Here is a 19,245-nt window from a genome sequence, read left to right on the forward strand (position 1 = left end):
TCCCCAAGTCTTGCAGGCCACAGACATATTACTTTATAGTGAACTCTAGGCCCACCATGACAGATAGCCAAGGTCACAAAATGGCTTCAAGGAGTGTATGCGGAAGAATAGAGGGCAGGCCAGGTTGCTGGGATCCTGCTGGTAGGGGGTTGTATAGATTATTAAAAATGTCCTTCCATGAATCATGCTTTCCTGCATCCACACCCCTTTGCAATGTGACACCGCTGCTTCTCCCATTAAGAGGTGTCATTTCTTTCCCCTCCTCTTGCATATGGTCTGATCTTATGACTTGTTTTGATCAATAGAATGGTCAAATTTATAAGGAGGACTTGTTCAACATATTGAGTGCTTCCTGAATCCAGGTCTTTCTGAATCCAGAAAAAATTTTTTTTTTCTCAACCCTACAATCCCTTGCAGGTGTTACTTCCTCTGCTACCCTTCACTGTCAAACCATTTGCTGTCTCTCTCACATCTACGTATGATCTTGTGATTAGTTTTTTGTTTGTTTGGTTGGTTTTCTTTGTTTTGTTTTACTTTTTAACTTATCTGTATTTGTTACAAGTTTTAAGTGGATTGTGACTTGGGCACTACATTTCTATTCACAAGCCTCACTTTTCAAAACAGTTTTTACAACACGTATGGATAAGGCTTATAATTTTGCTCCTCTAAACAATACTTCTTCTTTGGAAAACAAGCCCTGTGTAGAGTTTCAAGTTACGTTACTTTAAACATACTTATTTCTAGAGGACTAGTAGTACATGCACAAACTACAAGGGGATGAAAAGTTCAAAAAGTAGATTCTAGAAGATGAACTCAAGTCATTTTAACAAATACTTTTCTTCTAAATATCAAGATATATCCTGGAATACTCAGTGACAAAAGATTTGGTCTACTAAGGAATCTGTCTTGATAGCTAAGCACTCTAGGCCACAAAGTTAACAGAGGTTAGATACATCTTACAGCACTTTTTACCTCAATCTGTTACAATAAGCCAATGTGAAACCAGAAAAGCATTACTAGCTCTGCTTTAGTGCCTAAAGTATCACATGTGATTAGTTCTTATTACTAGAAGTGTATGGAAATGATGTGTCACTTTGGGGTTGAAGCAGTTAAAAAGTAGTGAGCCTTCTCTGTGTTCCCTCCACCTACCCCCTGTCTATAATCAGATATCCCAAGATGACTATGAAGCTATGTGGAGATAGTAGAGCCCCAGTGAAAGGAGTTTGATGCCTGAGTTATTGCCTTGGAGCAGAGTCCTCCTGTCAGCTGGTATTACACTGTGATGTTAGGGAGAAATAAAAGTTTATTCTATCAAGTCACTGAGATACTGGGATTGTTTGCAACAGCAGCTCGTATAACCCATTGTGTGCTAGTAAACATTTAGCAATTGGATGTCCATATGAAACAAAATAAAACAAAACACAAAACCCCTATTTGTAGCATTTGCTGATTTCTGTGGTATAAATACACCCATCATGGCTGATTTCAAGCTACCAAAAGCAGTATCACTGAACTTTGAGTTAGGAGCAGATGCTAACCATTGGCTCTTGTGAACCTGGATGAACCAGCTCCAGCACACAATTGTGTCTAACTTACCCAAACTAAATTACTCTGCCATCTTCAACACTAGCTGGGTTTGATGAAAATCTAGCCAGTCTGTCACATGAAGCCACAGACTGGATAAAGCCTGAGTCACCCCAGCATCTGCCAATACTTGCTAACTGCATTGGACTGTGACTTAAGTGTTTAGTTACTGAGATTTGAGGATTGTTTGTTAAAGGAAATTCAATACCCCCTTAGCATCTGGCACCATGCCTTGCACATGGCAGGCATTAATAAATGACTGCAGAATTGAATTTTCAAAGCTAGTTCTTTATAAACTTTGGGTAGCATTCAAACCTCATATTCAGTTTTTGATGTTACTCTTAAGAATGTAGAATAGGAATGTTCAGAGTCCAAATAGTCAAATTAGCCTCTTCTAAAACTTGATTATACATATATAATCTTATATATATTTATATGTTATATAATATAACTTTTCCTTTCTTAGCATTTATTGTGTGCTAACAAATAACTCAATTAGAGCTCTACTGCCATATCAGTTTGGTACATTCATGCTATGGTTTATATCCTTTAAAGTTGGTTTGCCAAAAACAGATACATATCTTGCCTGATACATTTCCAGCTGGGACTAAGTGCCTTCATCTGTAAAATCAGGGTGAAGACCTATATCTACAAATTGCTGGCATCACTAGACCTATAAAAGTAGGTCTACCTTTTAGAAGGTAGTATTCTTAAAAAGGAACTTATATAATATGCTCTAGACTTAATTTGAAAATTTTTTAGTTTCTTTCCAGCTATGAAGCTGTTTTGAAAATGGGACCTTAAAATAAAGAGAGAAAACAAAATAACTGGGTCCTTGTAATATTGGAAAGGAGCCCAAAGACATTAAACATATCTTAAGTATGAATGATGCAGAGCAGAGGGCAAATTGATTATAAATTACTATAGATGGATTTTTTTTAGCTATAAATCTTTCAGCAAAATGGTATCAGGATTTGGATTAAAAAAACACACTCCATTTTTGCCTTTTCATTCAAGTCTTTTTCTGAATGTGATATACAACTTTGGAAATGCACACCATCAACTGAGATATATATGTTACAGATATAAATGTTATATGTTAAAATTTTTCTTCAATTCTATGTTTAGTCTTGGAACTAATTAAAATATGAATACTGATTAATCATAGGCCATGTGTAGATTCCGTCACTGCAAAGGTGCATAAGGACGTTTTTACAAGAGGTCAAGCATAAGCTTGAATGGTAGCTTTGAGCACAGGCCATGTAAGCCACATAATTGACAAAAGAAGTTACAAAAATATGGTTACAAAGCAGCAGAAAATCTAGCTTGTGTAGTTCGTTCAAAAATGTCATCTTGAAATTTGAGTCTGGGTTTATTCTCTTTAAAAAGTTTAAAAAACATGGATTTGAGGATGTTTTCTTACATTTCTGATTCAGACTCCTAAAACATATAATACTAGTTATTAAAGAAAGAATTATATTAACTTAGTAACAGCCACCCTATACGAAAGAAGAACATAGGAATGAACTTTGCTTATTCCTTAACATGAGAGCACAGACTTAGACCAAACTCCTTGCATCTGGGCTAAGAGTTCAAATGAGAAAAATCCAATCTGCCAAAAAACTAAATGCCTCAAGAACTCATAATACTGTTGATTATTTAACTTTGATTCAGCTGCCAAACATGCAGAACACGTAAACTTGCTAAAGGGAATTTCAGGGCAAGGAGTAAAATTTGGGGCATGTGAGTTCAGTCTTCCTTGGCTCATGGGTGAACTCCTCTTTAGTGGCCGTTTTTACAATGGCTACAGCTCACCAAGCTCTGCTGGGGCAAAAATTTCTGGGTTTATCATCTCTGTACCAAACGGGGAAAAAGACTGTGTTTAAGCAGCAATTTGAAGAGGAAATTTTTTTTAATGGACAATATTTAGCTTACTTCTTTTGGTCACATATTATATTCTTTTATTTATGAAAAACTGTAAATTATTGAGCTATTTATAACTTGTTGACACACTCTGATTTTGTTTCTTTAACAGATTTATTAAGATATAATTCACATATTATACGAGTTACCATTTAAAATGTGCAATCCAATGGTTTTTAGTATGTTGACAGCTGTGCAACCATCACCATAACCAATTTTAGAACTTTTTCATCATCCAATAAAGAAACTCCATAACCATTAGTAGTCATTCCTCATTTCTCTCCATCCTCCTCTATCCTCTTCCCTCAACAACGCCCAGCCCTAGGCAACTACTTTTCAAGTTTCTGTTTCTATATGTTTGCCTATTCTATACAATTTTTTAAAAAATGTTTTATTTCAGCATATTATAGGGGTACGAATGTTTAAGTTACGTATATTGCCCTTGCCCCACCTGAGTTAGATCTTCAAGCATGTCCACCCCCAGATGGTGCGCACCACACCCATTAGGTGTGAATATACCCATCCCATCCTCCCCCTCCCCCCTCCCATCTGCCACCCGATGAATGTTACTACTATATGTGCACTTAAGTGTTGATCGGTTAATACAAGTTTGATGCTGAGTACATGTGGTGCTTGTTTCTCCATTCCTGGGATAATTCACTTAGAAGAATGGGTTCCAGCTCTATCTATAATAATAGAAGAGGTGCTAGATCACCACTACTTTTTGTGGCTGAGTAGAACTCCATGGTATACATATACCGCATTTTATCGATCCACTCATGTATTTATGGGCACTTGGATTGTTTTCACATCTTTGCAATTGTGAATTGTGCTGCTATAAATATTCTAGTGCAGATGTCTTTTTTTTTTATTTCAGCATATTATGGGGGTACAGATTTTAAAGTTTCAATAAATGCCCTTCCCCCCCTCCCCCCACAAGTCTGAGTCTCCAGCATGACCATCCCTCAGATGGTGCGCCTATCACTCGTTATGTATGTATATACCCGCCCCCCCTCCCCAATACTCTATTACTGTAGTACCTATGTGTCCACTTAGGTGCTACTCAGTTAATACCAGTTTGCTGGAGAATATATCTGGTGCTTGTTTTTCCATTCTTGGGATACTTCACTTAGTAATATGGGTTCCAGCTCTAACCAGGAAAATATAAGATGTGCTATATCACCATTGTTTCTTAGAGCTGAATAGTACTCCATGGTATACATATACCACATTTTATTAATCCATTCTCGAATTGATGGGCACTAGAATGTCTTTTGAGCTTTTAGGTTGATGCCCAGTAATGGGATTGCTGAATCAAATGGTAGTTACACTTGTAAGTACAAATTTTTTACTCCTCCTGTGATTGTATACCCTTTGACCAATATCTCTCTTTCCCCTTCCCTAACCACCCTAGCCCTTGGTAACTATCATTCTTCTATCTCCTTCTATGAGATCAGCTTTTTTGGATTCCACATATGAGTGAGATCATGTGTCATTTTTCTTTCTGTGTCTGGTTTATTTCACTTAATAATGTCCTCCAGTTCCATCCTTGTTGTCACAAATGTTAGGATTTCCTTCTTTTTTATGGTTGAAGAGTATTCCATTGTGTACATATACCAAATTCTCTTTTTTTCTTTTTTTGATACAGGGCCTCACTCTGTCACCCTGGCTAGAGTACAACAGTGTCAGCCTAGCACACTGCAACCTCAAATTCCTGGGCTTAAGTGATCTCCTGCCTCAACCTCCCAAGTAGCTAGGACTACAGGCATGTGCCACAATGACCAGCCCCACATTGTCTTTATCCATTCATCTACGATGTGCACTTCGGTTGATTCCATGTTTTGGCTACTGTGAATAGTGCTGTGATAAACATGGAAGTGCAGATATCTGTTCAATATACTGATTTTATTTCCTTTGGATATGCCCAGTAGTGGGATTGCTGAATCATATGGTAGTTCTATTTTTAGTTTTTCGAGGAACTTCAATACTGTTTTCCATAGTGGCTATACTAATTTACATTCTCACCAACACTGTGTAAGGGTTCCTTTTTCTCCACATCCTCACCAACACTTATCTTTTGTCTTTGTGTTAATAGCCATTCTAACAGGTATTAGATGATATCTCATTGTGGTTTTGATTTGCATTTCCCTGATGATTAGTGATAGTGATCATTTTTTATGAACCTGTTGTCTATTTGTATATCTTCTTTTGAGAAGTACCCATTTAGGTCTTTTGCCCATTTTTTAATAAGGTATTTGTTTTCTTGCTATTGAGTTGTTTGAGTTCCTTATACATTTTGGATATTAATCCCTTGTTGAGTGTATAGTTTGCAAATATCTTCTCCCATTCTGTAGGTTGCATCTTTGCTGATTGTTTCTTTTGCTGTCCAGAAGCTTTTAGTTTGATGTAATCTCATTTGCCTAATTTTACTTTGGTTGCCTGTGCTTTTGAGGTCTTATCCCAAAATCATTTCCGATACCCATGTCATGAAGCATTTCTCCTATGTTTTCTTCTAGTGGTTTCACAGTTTTGGGTTGTACATTTAAGTCTTTAATCCATTTTGAGTTGATTTCTGTATAGGGTGAGATAAAGATCCAATTTTGTCCTTCTACATGTGGATATCCAGTTTTCCCAACACCACTTATTGAAAAGACTGTCCTTTCCCCAATGTGTGTCTTTGGCACCTTTGTCAAATATCAGTTGGCTGCAAATGTGTGGATTTATTTCTGGGCTCATTATTATGTTCTATTGGTCTATGTGTCTATTTTTATGGCAGTATCATGCTGTTTGGTTACTATATCAATAATAATTAATAGCTTTATAGTATATTTTAAAGTCAGGTAGTGTGATGCCTCCAGCTTTGTTCTTTTTGCTCAATATTGCTTTGACTATTTAGGGGTCTTTTATGATTCCATGTAACAAAAGCTATATGATCATTTCAATAGATGCAGAAAAATCATCTGCCAAAATTCAACATCATTTCATAATAAAAACTCTCAACAAATTAGGTATAGAAGGAATGTACCTCAACACAATAAATGCCATATATGACAAACCCACAGCTAATATCATACTAAATGGAGAAAAGTTGAAAGCTTTTTCTCTAAGATTTGGTACAAGACAAGGATGCCCACTTTCACCACTCCTATTAAACACTGTACTAGAAGTCCTAGCCAGAGCAATTCGGCAAGAGAAAGAAATAAACAGCATCCAAATTGGAAAGGAGGAAACTTAAATTGTTCCTGTTTGTAGATGACATGATCTTATATATAGAAACCCATAAAGACTCCACCAAAAAAACCTGTTAGAATTACTAAACAAATCTAATAAAGTTGCAGGACACAAAGTCAACAAAAAAAATCAGTAGGATTTCTATATGGTAATAACACACTATCTGAAAAAGAAATCAAGTAAATAATTCTGTTTACAATAGCAACAAAAAACTTAAATACCTAAGGAAAAAATTTAACCAAGGGGGTGAAAAATCTCTACAATAAAAACTATAAAACACTGATGAAAGAAATTGAAGAGGACACAAATAAATGGAACAATATCCCATGCTCATGGATTGGAAGAATTAATACTGTTAAAATGCCTTTACTACCCAAAGAGATGTACAAATTCAATGCAATCCCTATGAAAATAGCAATGACATTCTTCACAGAAACAGGAAGAAAAAATCATTTTTTTAAAAAAATTGTAGGTCTTTTTGAACTCACTTGTTTGTCATTTAGATGCTAAAAAGGTGTTCTTTATAAGTAAACTGTACCAATCACTATAGTCCTTGTAGCACTCTCCATAAGACTACACGAAGATCTTATGCACCTTGTAACAATCTTTGAAGCCTCTATAATTAGACTAGTCCATACTAAACTGAATCTTACTGTGCTCTATTATGTAAAATCAAAATGTATTCCTGGGAGGAAAATCATTTGGCAGTACATGAATTGTGAAGGCAATCTCCTTAAAATTGCAAGTTTCTATGTCACTTATATGAGTCAATAATTGCCTGGGACTAAAAATGTGTGATGTCATAAATAATATTAATGGTTGAAAGATCAATCAATGGTTTCTATAACAAGATTTATTTGGACATCAACATTGCCATATTCCATCAACACTAAACTCACACATTTGGGAGATAGTTTTAAATTTTAATGCTAGATGATCCTTTGACCAAACATAGGATCAGAGCCACTCTAGGAAAAGGGATATTCTATTAAAGTCTGTGGACAGACTAACAGGAAAAAAGCTGGGAAGATGGATACAGAGAATGTCCTGAGACATCTGGGCACTCATTCTGTTTTACTTTAAATGAGTATGAGATCATGCTAATGCTGGGTTTAGCTAAGGAATCGCTTGCTCATCTACTCTCTAGATAGATTGCCTCTACTGTTCCAGGATATCTATAAATATTTCCTTCTAAGGGCATAGATTATTTGTGTAAATGTTTCTTGAATGGTACCATGACATAGTTTAAAAATGAATTTCTCAGATCAAAAGAACAAAAACAATACCCAAATTAGGCATGTTCAATGTAACTGGAAGCTTCGAAGAGACGCTGGGGCAGTCAATGGAAAGGTAGCCACCTTGTTTCCAAGAATATACCATGTTCTTGTCTAAATAAAGTAGGAGTTTAATGTAATCATTGTGTGTATGTGTGTGTGTGCCGATGCACTGGAATCTGCAACTGTCATTCAGAACAATATGTGGGTATTATGAGTGAGGTTTCACATTTAAACATATGGCTAAATTGAGGGGAAAGAGGAACAGCAGGAGCAATTGGAGGAAATAAATGCATCAGAAAACACATGAATATTATAATGAATTTAAGTTAAAAGGAGGGCAATGTTCTGGATAATGATGATCAACTGAACACAAACATTTACATCTGCCATAGAGTCACAAGAACAAAGAGAAGAGAAAGAAGACAACAGTAATAAATTTACGGAAGCAAGAAAACAGATAGATGATAACTGACTTAAGAGGCTCAACTCAGCTGAATTCTAAGCGAGCAGCAAAAAAGCCAAGAAACAATCCAGTTTGTACCTTAGAACTTCCTAAGGGCTCAGGAATTGGTCGCAGCTGTACAAATGGTGGTTAAAGTAAGACTAAAAACAGGAGGTTTCATTAAAAATCTGTTTAAGAAGAAGTTGGGTCCCAAAGTTCCTCCTCTCCAGTCAAGAGACTGATCCTACCTCATCCAAGCAGAAGACTGAAGGTTTATTCATTGTAGTGAATGAGGAAAGCATGTGTCTGGACTGGAGAACACCAGGTACAGTTGAAAGTAGACATATATAATGAACATAAAGAGAATGTAGGAAAATATACATATTAAATGTTGACACAGCCAGCTTTCTTTTCCCATTCAGCTTCCCAAATAAATGCTCATAAGAGACTGTAAAGGTCTTCTCTTGGGAATCTGACCAATTCAAGGATGGGGGAAGATATTATCATCGGGATTTCCTAGTGAAGTAGAGAAGGCAAATTACATTATAGTGTCTCCCACAATTGAAGAACACTACCCCTGTGCACTAAGCTGTATAACGTATTCATACAGTCAAGGGTCATCAGATATGAGAAATATTAAACAAAGTAAACAAAACAACCAAACAGAAGAAAGCAGAAAACAAACTACAGAGAGGAGAAAACTTTATATAAAAGGATTATTTATATCCACAGAGAGATATTATATCCATGAAATGAGAACAAGATGATATGAGAAAAGAACATTCAGAATACACAAAGAGTTGAAGAGCTGTTGGAAATAAAATAAAAATTCAATACAAGTTGAAAAATATCTCATAAAATAGAGCTAAAAGTATAAGGAATTAAACATAGGAGGAAAAAAGATAAGAAAAAGATCAGTTCAGAAGATCCAAATCTGAATAACCTGTGTTAATTTTGCAGAAGGAAATTAAAGTAATTTAAATCATTTGCTAAGGGATTCTTTTTTTATTGCCTCATATTATGGGGGTACAAATATTGTTAGGGTTACATATCTAGCCCCTGCCCCCCCTCCCCAACCCCGCTATGCCAGAGCTTCAAGCATGCCCAGCCTCCAAGTGGTGCACACCACACCCACCATGTAAGTGCGTACCCTTTAAGGGATTCTTATGAGTTTTTGAGTTTGACAAATTGCTCCTTTAAAAAAAAGTTTTTGCTGCTTTTCTTATTTACAGTTTAGTTTTCTTAAAGTTGCAGGGGAATGTAAATGGCTTAAGAGGCAACTAGGTCTATAAGACTTACGGGGAAGAGCAATGGATGTTTTCTTTTCTGTTCCTGTGTTCCACAAATATAAGACAGGGACAAATAGAAGAGAAGCCATCATCAACAAAATAATTCCAGAACTTTTCCCAAAATTGAAAAGTTTAAATTTCCAGTTTGAAAGGGCTCATCACAAGTGAGGAAAATAGATCTATATCAAGGCAGGGTTTTAAATCACTTAGGACTAAGAAAAGGTCTTTCCAGAGAGAAAGAGATAGAAACACCACCACCACAATAACAAAAAGTCAGTTTTCATATAAAGGATCAAGAATGATTGTGATATTTTATTTTTCTGCAGCAATGCTGGAAGCTAGAAAACAATGGGAAAATTACATCAAAATTTGAAAGAAAAATAATTTCCAACCTAAAATTCTACATCTAATGAAACTGTGAATTAAACTGGAAAGCGAAATAAAGATACACATAGTCTGAAAAATTTTACCTCCCATGTCCTCTTTCTTGAGAAATATGGGGATGTGCCCACCAAAAAGGACAGTAAACCAAGAAAGAGGAAGATAGTAAACCAAGAAAGGCAATAGAGGAACCAAGTCAAGAAGAAGACAAAAATAGAATACCTAAGATGGTAGTAAAGGGAAGGGAGATTCTGGGAAGACAGTGTTCAACATGTCTAGGAAGAAAGCTGTCCATATTTAAGCAGATCAGAAGTCTAGGGAGAGATTTCTCTGAAAAAAAATACAAAACTGATAGAATATCTAATATATTCAAAGTTATTGAGAGGAGGCCTGAAGAAGAGTCTAGAAGTGAAGTATTTGTAGTTATATAGAAAACTAAGCAAACAAAAGAAACAAGAAAATTATTTATTCCAGGAGAAACACAAAGTTATGCAGTAAAGAAAAAGTAGTCACTGAAATTTAAAAAAAATAAAATAAAATAATAAACAATATTTTAAAAAATTTTTTTTTAAAAAAAGTAGTCATAGTGAGTAGAGGTTGGAGAGAGGGATTACCCAAATATATCAATAGATTCAATATAATCTCAATCTGAATCCCACTAGGTTTTTTTGTAGAAATTGAAAAGTTTATTCTAAAATTTAAATGGAAATGTAAAGGATTTAAAATATCTAAATAAGCCTCTCTCAGTCTGCCATGGGCCAATCTGATGGGTGCTTAGCCCCAGCTCCTCCCTGCATTTGTCAAATAGCCTCTGAGAGCACCCACCCTAGTGGCCTTAGACAGGGACCCTCTAGAGGCCCTGGGGAACAAAGGTGGCTCTAAAGCCAGCACATGCACACTGAAGGATGTTAAAGGATTTAATATGAAGCACAGGAGCAGAGAGTGCCAAATAGCAAGCAGTAGCTGGTACACATTTGGTGAGTGGAAAAGCATTTAATTATCCTACTGCGGCTGAGATGGGAAAAATTAGTTAAATTCAGTTTTATGAAATGGAATATACCACAGATGTTAGTCAGCAAATGAGAGTCCCCCCAAAATTAAAGCTAGCACCTTTAATGCTGACCTAGAACAAGAATTCCAAGGAGTTCTAAATGCTAATATGATGATGCAGGTTCCAAAGTGGATTGTTGCAGCAGGAAACAATCAATACATTCCATTTTCAAGACCAGCACATCTTGACCTTATTCAGTCAACTCCCTGTAAACCTCTGGCACTAAAACCACCACTTCATGTACTTCAAGTGAAAGACTACTAGATTTTCTGGATTTGAAAAGACCTCCTTCAACCTCTCAAAATGAAGAAATTCGTGCAGCTGCCAAGCTAAAAAGAGAGTGCTCTACGAGTGAAAATGTTGTTCACCCCAATGGACAGTTAGTCAGAAGTGATTCTACCCTGATACCATCACCATAACAAGCTTCAATCTGTCCTTCCCAGATGTTACCTGAAGATAGAGCTAATCTTTCCTCCACTCGTGGCATTTTGTCACTTATTCAGTCTTCTACTCGTAGGGCTTACCAACAGATCTTAGATGTGCTGGAAGAAAATCAGAGACCTGCGATATATTGCAGGCCTGCTGCTGCCACTTCTATTCCTCATCATGACAACGTCAGGTATGGCATTTCAAACATAGATACAACAATTGAAGGAACTTCGGATGACATAACTGTTGGAGATGCAGCTTCGTTAAGACGACAGATAATCAAGCTAAATAGACGCCTACAACTTCTAGAAGAGGAAAACAAAGAACGTGCCAGGAGAGAAATGGTCATGTATTCAATTACTGTAGCATTCGGGCTGCTTAATAGCTGGCTCTGGTTTCGCCGCTAGAGGTAACCGCAGCTCCCAAACATACTGTCTCAACAACTAGAAATATAAGAATTTGCAAACTTCTTTGTCTCTGTCTTTGTATTGTATGCTCTTTTATAGTCCATGCCCTGATAATGCATTTCTTTCAGAAAGAGGAGAGGAAGGACCTATATTTCCAGAAGGAAAAGTATATTTGGTCACTCAACTGTATTCACTTTTAACCAGTTTTGCAGTAACACCTACTTAAAATTCTCCCTTTGCATGTTTTGTAAATAGGCTATAGTTTGTTTTTTTTTTTTAAAGGAATTGATTTTTTGCCTCATCAGTTTGCACAGCTAATATTCTGAATGGGAGAGAGAGTGCATAGAAAATAGATTTAGAAAAGAAAAATTTATCTGTAAAAGAAAAATAATACTTATTTTGTTCTGTTACTCAAACACTGTTAGATTAAATGGTTTTATTAATAAATGGTTTTGGATCCACACTTCAACATTAACACTTTTTAAGTCATGGTCTGGTGTCAGATTTAAGAAAATTAAGCCACCTAATATTTTATGACCACCTTCATTAATCACCTGTACAGAGTAAATCAATTCCTAAAATTTCAGCAGTTTAATATGTGTGCTATATGTATATTCTTATTTTCATTTTAGTTTTCTATAAAGCACATTTTCACTAAGTCCACATGTGAATAATTTTAGAAACTACAGAATAAAGTACAGACATAGTATATTTAATAAACCAAAAAATAAAATAACTAAATAAGTTTTGAAAGAGAAGAATAAAGTTGATGGACTTGAACTATTGATTTCAAGTCTAAGGATAAAGCTTTAGCAATCAAGACTGTGGTATTGACATGAGGACAGACATATCTATCAAAAGAACAGAATAGAAATAGACCTATGTATATATAGTTAATTGATTTTTTTAAGAGGGCAAGGTAATTAAGTAGGAATAGGATATAGTCTTTTCAGAGAATGGTGCTTCAAAACATTACAAATCTACAAGAAAATAAAAACAACCTGACCCTTATTTCACACCATATACAAAAATTGATTAGAAATAGATTATAAACCTCAACATAAATGCTAAAATTATGAATATTCTGTGAGTAAATATAAGAAAAGTTCTCCTTAATAAAACAAAAAAAAAGCATGATAATCTTAAAAGAAAAGCGGATGGATAAAATATATACACACACACACACACAATTGAATACAGCTCAGCCTTTAAAAAGGGAAGAATACTGTCATTTATGACAAGATGGGTGAATCTGGAGGACATTATGCTAAGTGAAATAAGCCAGTCACAGAAGGCAAATACTACATGATCTCACTTATACACAGAATCTAAAAAAGTTGAACTTGGCTGGTCCAAAGGTAGTGAGTTATCTCACTTGATTGTTCACAGTCAGTTACAGATTGAACTCCTTGTTCTACTACTTTTCCCCTTCTCACTACTTCACTTGACTAGTCTTAAATAAATAAATAAGTAAATAAATAAATAAATAAAAAATAAAAAAGTTGAACTCATAGAAATAAAGAGTAGAACAGTCATCACCAGGGACTCAGGAGAGGGGTGGATGGGGAAGGGGTACAAGTTGATCAAAGTTCCAGTTAGACAGGAGGAATAAGCTTTAGTGATCTATTGCACAGGATGGTGACTATACTAAATAATAATGCATGGTGTATTTCAAAGTTGCTAAAAGAGTAGATTTTAAATGTTTTTACCACAAAAATGATAAGTATGTGAGGTGAAGGATTTGTTAATGAGCCTGATTTCATCATTCCACATTGTACCCCATACACTACATTGTACCCCATAAATATATATTAATACAGTTATTAGTCAATTAAAATTAAATTTTTTTAAATAAAAGTAGATAAATTGAATGTTAAAATTAAAAATTTCTGTTCTTTGAACAATACTGTTAAGAAAAAGAAACGGCATGCAACAGAGGGGGGAAATATCAGCAAAACACGTATTTAATAAAGGATCTGCATCCCAAATATGTAAAAAAACTCTTAAAATCCAATAATCAGAAGCCAAACAATCCAAATAAAAATGGGTAAAAGAAACAAAGAGACATTTAAGCAAAAAAGATATATGAATGGCAGATAAACACATAAAGTCAACATCCTTAGCTATTAGGGACATACAATGAGATACCACTCACACTCACTAGTGTAGCTAAAATTAAAAAGGACTGCCAATACCAAGGGTCAGCAAGAAGGTAGAGCAAGTGGAATACTCATAAATTGTAGCTGAGAACATAAAGTAGTACCATCACTTTGAAAAACAGTTTAACAGAGGCCGGGCACAGTGGCTCACGCCGGTAAGAAGGCCAAGGCGGGAGGATCGCTTGAGGTCAGGAGTTTGAGACCAGCCTGAGCAAGAGTGAGACCCCATCTCTACTAAAAAAAAAATAGAAAGAAATTAGCTGGGCAAGTAAAAATATATAGAAAAAATTAGCCGGGCATTGTGGTGCATGCCAGTAGTCCCAGCTACTCAAGAGGCTGAGGCAGAAGGATTGCTTGAGCCCAGGAGTTTGAGGTTGCTGTGAGCTAGGCTGATGCTATGGCACTCTAGCCAGGGCAACAGAGCGAGACTCTGTCTCAAAAAAAATGCTTAGCAGGCTTTTATAAAATTAAAAATATATCTACCTCATAGGTATTTTCCCAAGAAAAAAAGTAAATATTAATGTATGTCCACACAAAAGTAATTTGGAAATATCTCAAAGAATTAAAAATAGAAATACTATTTGATCCAGCAATCCAACTACTAGGCATCTACCCAAAGGAAAAAGGTCATTTTATAATAAAGACATCTGCACTCAAATGTTTATGGCAGCACAATTCAAAATTGCAAAGATGTGGAAACAACCCAAGTGCCCATCAATACATGAGTGGATTAATAAAATGTGGTATATGTATACCATGGAGTACTACTCAGCTATAAAAAAAATGGGTGAACTAGCACCTCTTATATTACTCTGGGTGCAGCTAGAGCCCACTCTTCAAAGTGAAGTATCACAAGAATGGAAAAACAAACACCACATGTACTCACAGTCAAATTGATTCTAACTGATCAACACTTAAGTGTTCACATGGAAGTAATATTCATCAGGTGCAGGGCAGATAGGAGGGGGTGGAGGGAATGGGTCAATTCATAACTAATGGGTATGAAACACCCTGTCTGGGGGCTGGGCATGCTTATAGCTCTGGCTTGGGCAATGCAAAGGCAATATATGTAACCAAAATGTTTGTACCCCCATAATATTCTGAAATTAATAAAAGAAAATAAATAAATACAGATATATGTCCATACAAAGATTGAATATTCATAAAAAGTTTTATTCTTAATAGTCAAAAACTAAAAACAACCTAAATGTCCCTATAAAGATGAATGGATAAACAAATTGTGATATATCACTACAATAGAATATTACTCAGCAGTAAGAAACTACTGATAAACGAAACATGGATGAATCTCAAAAACAATATGCCATGTGAAAGAACTCTGATTCATAAGGCTACATATTGTATATTTCCATTTATGTAAAACTCTCTAGAAAAGGCAATCCAATCTATAGCGACTGAAATCAGATCAGTGTGTGCTTTATGCAGGGAAGGGGTTGGGAAGTGGGATGACCTAAAAGAAGCATGAAGGAGATTTTTGGAGTAATAGAATGCTTTATATTTTGATTGTGATGATTGTTAACAAGTATATATTTATCAAAGCTTTCCAAACTATACACTTAAAGTGGGTGCATTTTAATATATATAAATTACACCTTTCTAATGTTGAGTTTTTTTTAAAAATGTAATTCACTACATTAACTAAACAAAGGAGACTAAAACAAGATGATCACCTCACCAAATACAGAAAAAGCATTTGATAAAATTCATTATCAGCTGGGCATGGTGGCTTATGCCTGTAATCCCAGCAATTTTGGAGGCTGAGGCAGGAGGATCACTTGAGACCAGGAGTTCAAGACCAGCCTGGGCAACATAGTGAGACCCCATCTCTACAAAAATATTTAAATATTAGCTGAGTGTGGTGATGCGAGCCTGAACTCCTAGCTATTTGGGAGGTTGAGGTGGGAGGATTGCTTGAGCCCAGGAGTTCCAGGCTGCAGTGAGCTATGATGGAGCCATTGTACTCCAGCCTGGGTGACAAAGTCAACTGCATTTTTATATACTGAAACAATTCATTATGTGAAATTTTAATAAGATACCATTTATAGCAGCATCACAAAAGATCAGATACCTAGAAATGAATCTAATGTATGATATGCAAAAGTTCCAAACAGAAAATTATGAAACACTGTGAGAAATTAAAGACTTAAACCAATGGAGAGATCCCAATATTCAGGTATCAGAAGACTCAGTAATGCATAAATATCAATTTTCCCAAAATTGTATTAACGGATCAACACCTAAGTGTACATATAGGAATAACATTTATCAGGTATCAGGTGGGTGGGAGGGAGGAGGAGGGGATGGGTATATACAAACATAATGAGTGAAATGTGTAACATCTGGGGGATGGTCACGCTTGAAGCTCTGACTCAAGGGGGGGCATGGGCAATATACGTAACCTTAACATTTGTACCCCCATAATATAATGAAATTTAAAAAAATAAAATTCCCATTAAAATCCTAACTTTCTTATCAAAAGTGACAATAGATTCTAAAATTTATAACAATGCAAAGAGCCTAAAATATCCAAAGCAATATTAAAGAACAACAACTCTAGTGGATATCAAAACTTATATAGGTATGGTAATAAAGACAATGTGGTATTGGTACAAGAATACTCAGACCAATAAAATAGAATATATCCCAGAAATACACAGAGGCATCTATGGACATTTGATTTACTATAAAAGTTGCACTGCAGAACAGTAGGGAAAGTCTTTTCAACAAACAATTTTGGATAAATTGTAATTCCCCATATTAAAAAATAAAATTTGATGTCTAACACACCCAATTTATAAATTCAATTCCAGGAGAATTACATATTTAAATGTGAAATGAAAACAAAACTTTTGGAGTAGGGAAATTTTTAACAGAACATACAAAAATAACACTTATTAAACAGAATATTGATAGACTGGATTACATTAAAATTAGCAATTTTTGATCATCATAACCATTGAGAAAGTGAAAGGGAAATCATAGAGTAAAAGATATTTACAATAAAATAACAAAAGGCTTACAAACAGAATATATGAAGAATTCCTACAAATCAACAAATAGGCAGGTGCAGTGGCTCACACCTGTAATCCTAACACAATTACACACCTGTAATCCTTCCTCTGGGAAGCTGAGGCAGGAGGATCATTTGAGCTCAGCAGTTCGAGACCAGCCTGAGCAAAAGCAAGACCCCGTCTTTACTTAAAAAAAAAAAAAAAAAAAAATAGAAAGAAATTAATTGGCCAACTAAAAATATATAGAAAAAATGAGCCAGGCATGGTGGCACATGCCTGTAGACCCAGCTACTCAGGAGGCTGAGGCAGAAGGATCCCTTGAGCCCAGGAGTTTGAGGTTGCTGTGAGCTAGGCTGACACCATGGCACTCTAGCCCGGGCAACAGAGCCAGACTCTGTCTCAAAAAAAAACTAAACAAAACAAATAATCCAACTTAGTATAAAAATGAGCAAGAGAGTTGAACAGCACATTATAAAAGTGGATATCTAAATGGCTAATAAACATAAAACTGTGCTCAATTACATTGGTCATCAAATTAAATGCACCATGAGATATCACTACATACCTAGCAGAGTGGTTAAAATTAAAAAGACTTGTAATACTAAGTGTTGGCGATGATGTGGAGAAACAGGTACTCCCACATATAGTTTGTGGAAGTATAAAGTGTAATAATTACCAAGGCTGATTTATCCATATCTAACAATTCTACCCCTATGTATACATTCAATAGAATGAGTGTGCATATGCCATCAGGTTACAAGTGAAAATATATTCACAGCAGTATTAATCATAAAAGCACACAACTAGAAACATCCAACTGTTTACTCATATGAATTAAAATGCGAGAAGGAAAACAAACTACACTTACATAAAACATGGATAACTCTCAAACATTTTTTGAGCAAAATACGTCAACCATAAAAGATTATATAACTCTACTTATAGAAGTTTCATTAACAAGCAAAACTAAGCTATAATTTTAGAATTCAGGATGGTAGTTACTTTTGGGGAGGGAGAAGGGATAGTGACAGGTTGGGGGGACACACAGGGATTGAGTTTCTGAGATACTTGCAATGTTCCATTTCTTGACTTGGGTGACAGTTACACAAATCTATTCAGTGAGATGTTCATTTATTTTATGTGCATTTTCCATATGTATGCTACGCTTTATGGTTTTAAAAGTTAAGAATGGGGAAAAGATATGAACAGAAAAGTTACAGAAAACCCCCAAAGCTCAAATGCATATGAAAAGATGTTCAATCATTGGTAATCAGAGAAATATAAATTGAAACAATAAGATATCCCTTTATACCTTTTAGATTGGCAGAAACAGCTTTACAATATCAATTATGGGAAGGGATATGTATAGGAAACCTCATTCACTGATACTGGGAACATAGACCGATCAGGCCATTCTGAAGTGTTTGTTTGTATGTATATACTATGAGTCAACAACTCCATTCCTCATTATATATTCCAAATAATTTCCTATACAGATCCATAAGGAGACATACATTAGAACATTCATTACAATGTTATCTGTGGTGGCCAGAATTAGTTCCCATTAGGGGTCCATCACTGGAAATAACACACGTGAAATGTGGTAGTTGCACTCCATGGAATATTATGCAGAATTATAAGGAATAAATTAGCAATATGGATGGACCTTAAAAACAGTGCTTAATAAAAAAATAGAATGAGATATAACACAATGCCACACATGTAAACTAAAAATACCTAGACACCTAAATAAGGTGCATTTTTCAAGAACACCTAGAAACTAAATGATACGTGTTAAACACAGTTGATTATGTGTGGGGAGTAGGGGAAAACAGGAGTACAGAATGGTGATAACAGGAAATATTTTTATAAACAATAAAGAAAAGTATGAATAGCCAGAACCAGACACCAACTTAACCAAATCATCAAAGTTAGCATCACCAGTAGTGGGACAAATCGACATAATGTGTCTCCTGATAGGTAGGATACAAATAAGGACACAATATTAGTTCTGTAGTATTCTTGCCAAATATGCATAAT

The 19,245-nt window shown here is 35.4% G+C and overlaps 1 pseudogene; it reads left to right on the plus strand.

Moving 5' to 3' along the window:
• The first annotated feature begins 11,143 nt into the window (after nt 1–11,143).
• LOC105866349 (mitochondrial fission factor pseudogene) lies at nt 11,144–12,076 on the plus strand (annotated as a pseudogene).
• The last annotated feature ends 7,169 nt before the right edge of the window (nt 12,077–19,245 follow it).

This window comes from Microcebus murinus, chromosome X (assembly GCF_040939455.1).
Source record: "Microcebus murinus isolate Inina chromosome X, M.murinus_Inina_mat1.0, whole genome shotgun sequence".
Lineage (NCBI taxonomy): Eukaryota > Metazoa > Chordata > Mammalia > Primates > Cheirogaleidae > Microcebus > Microcebus murinus.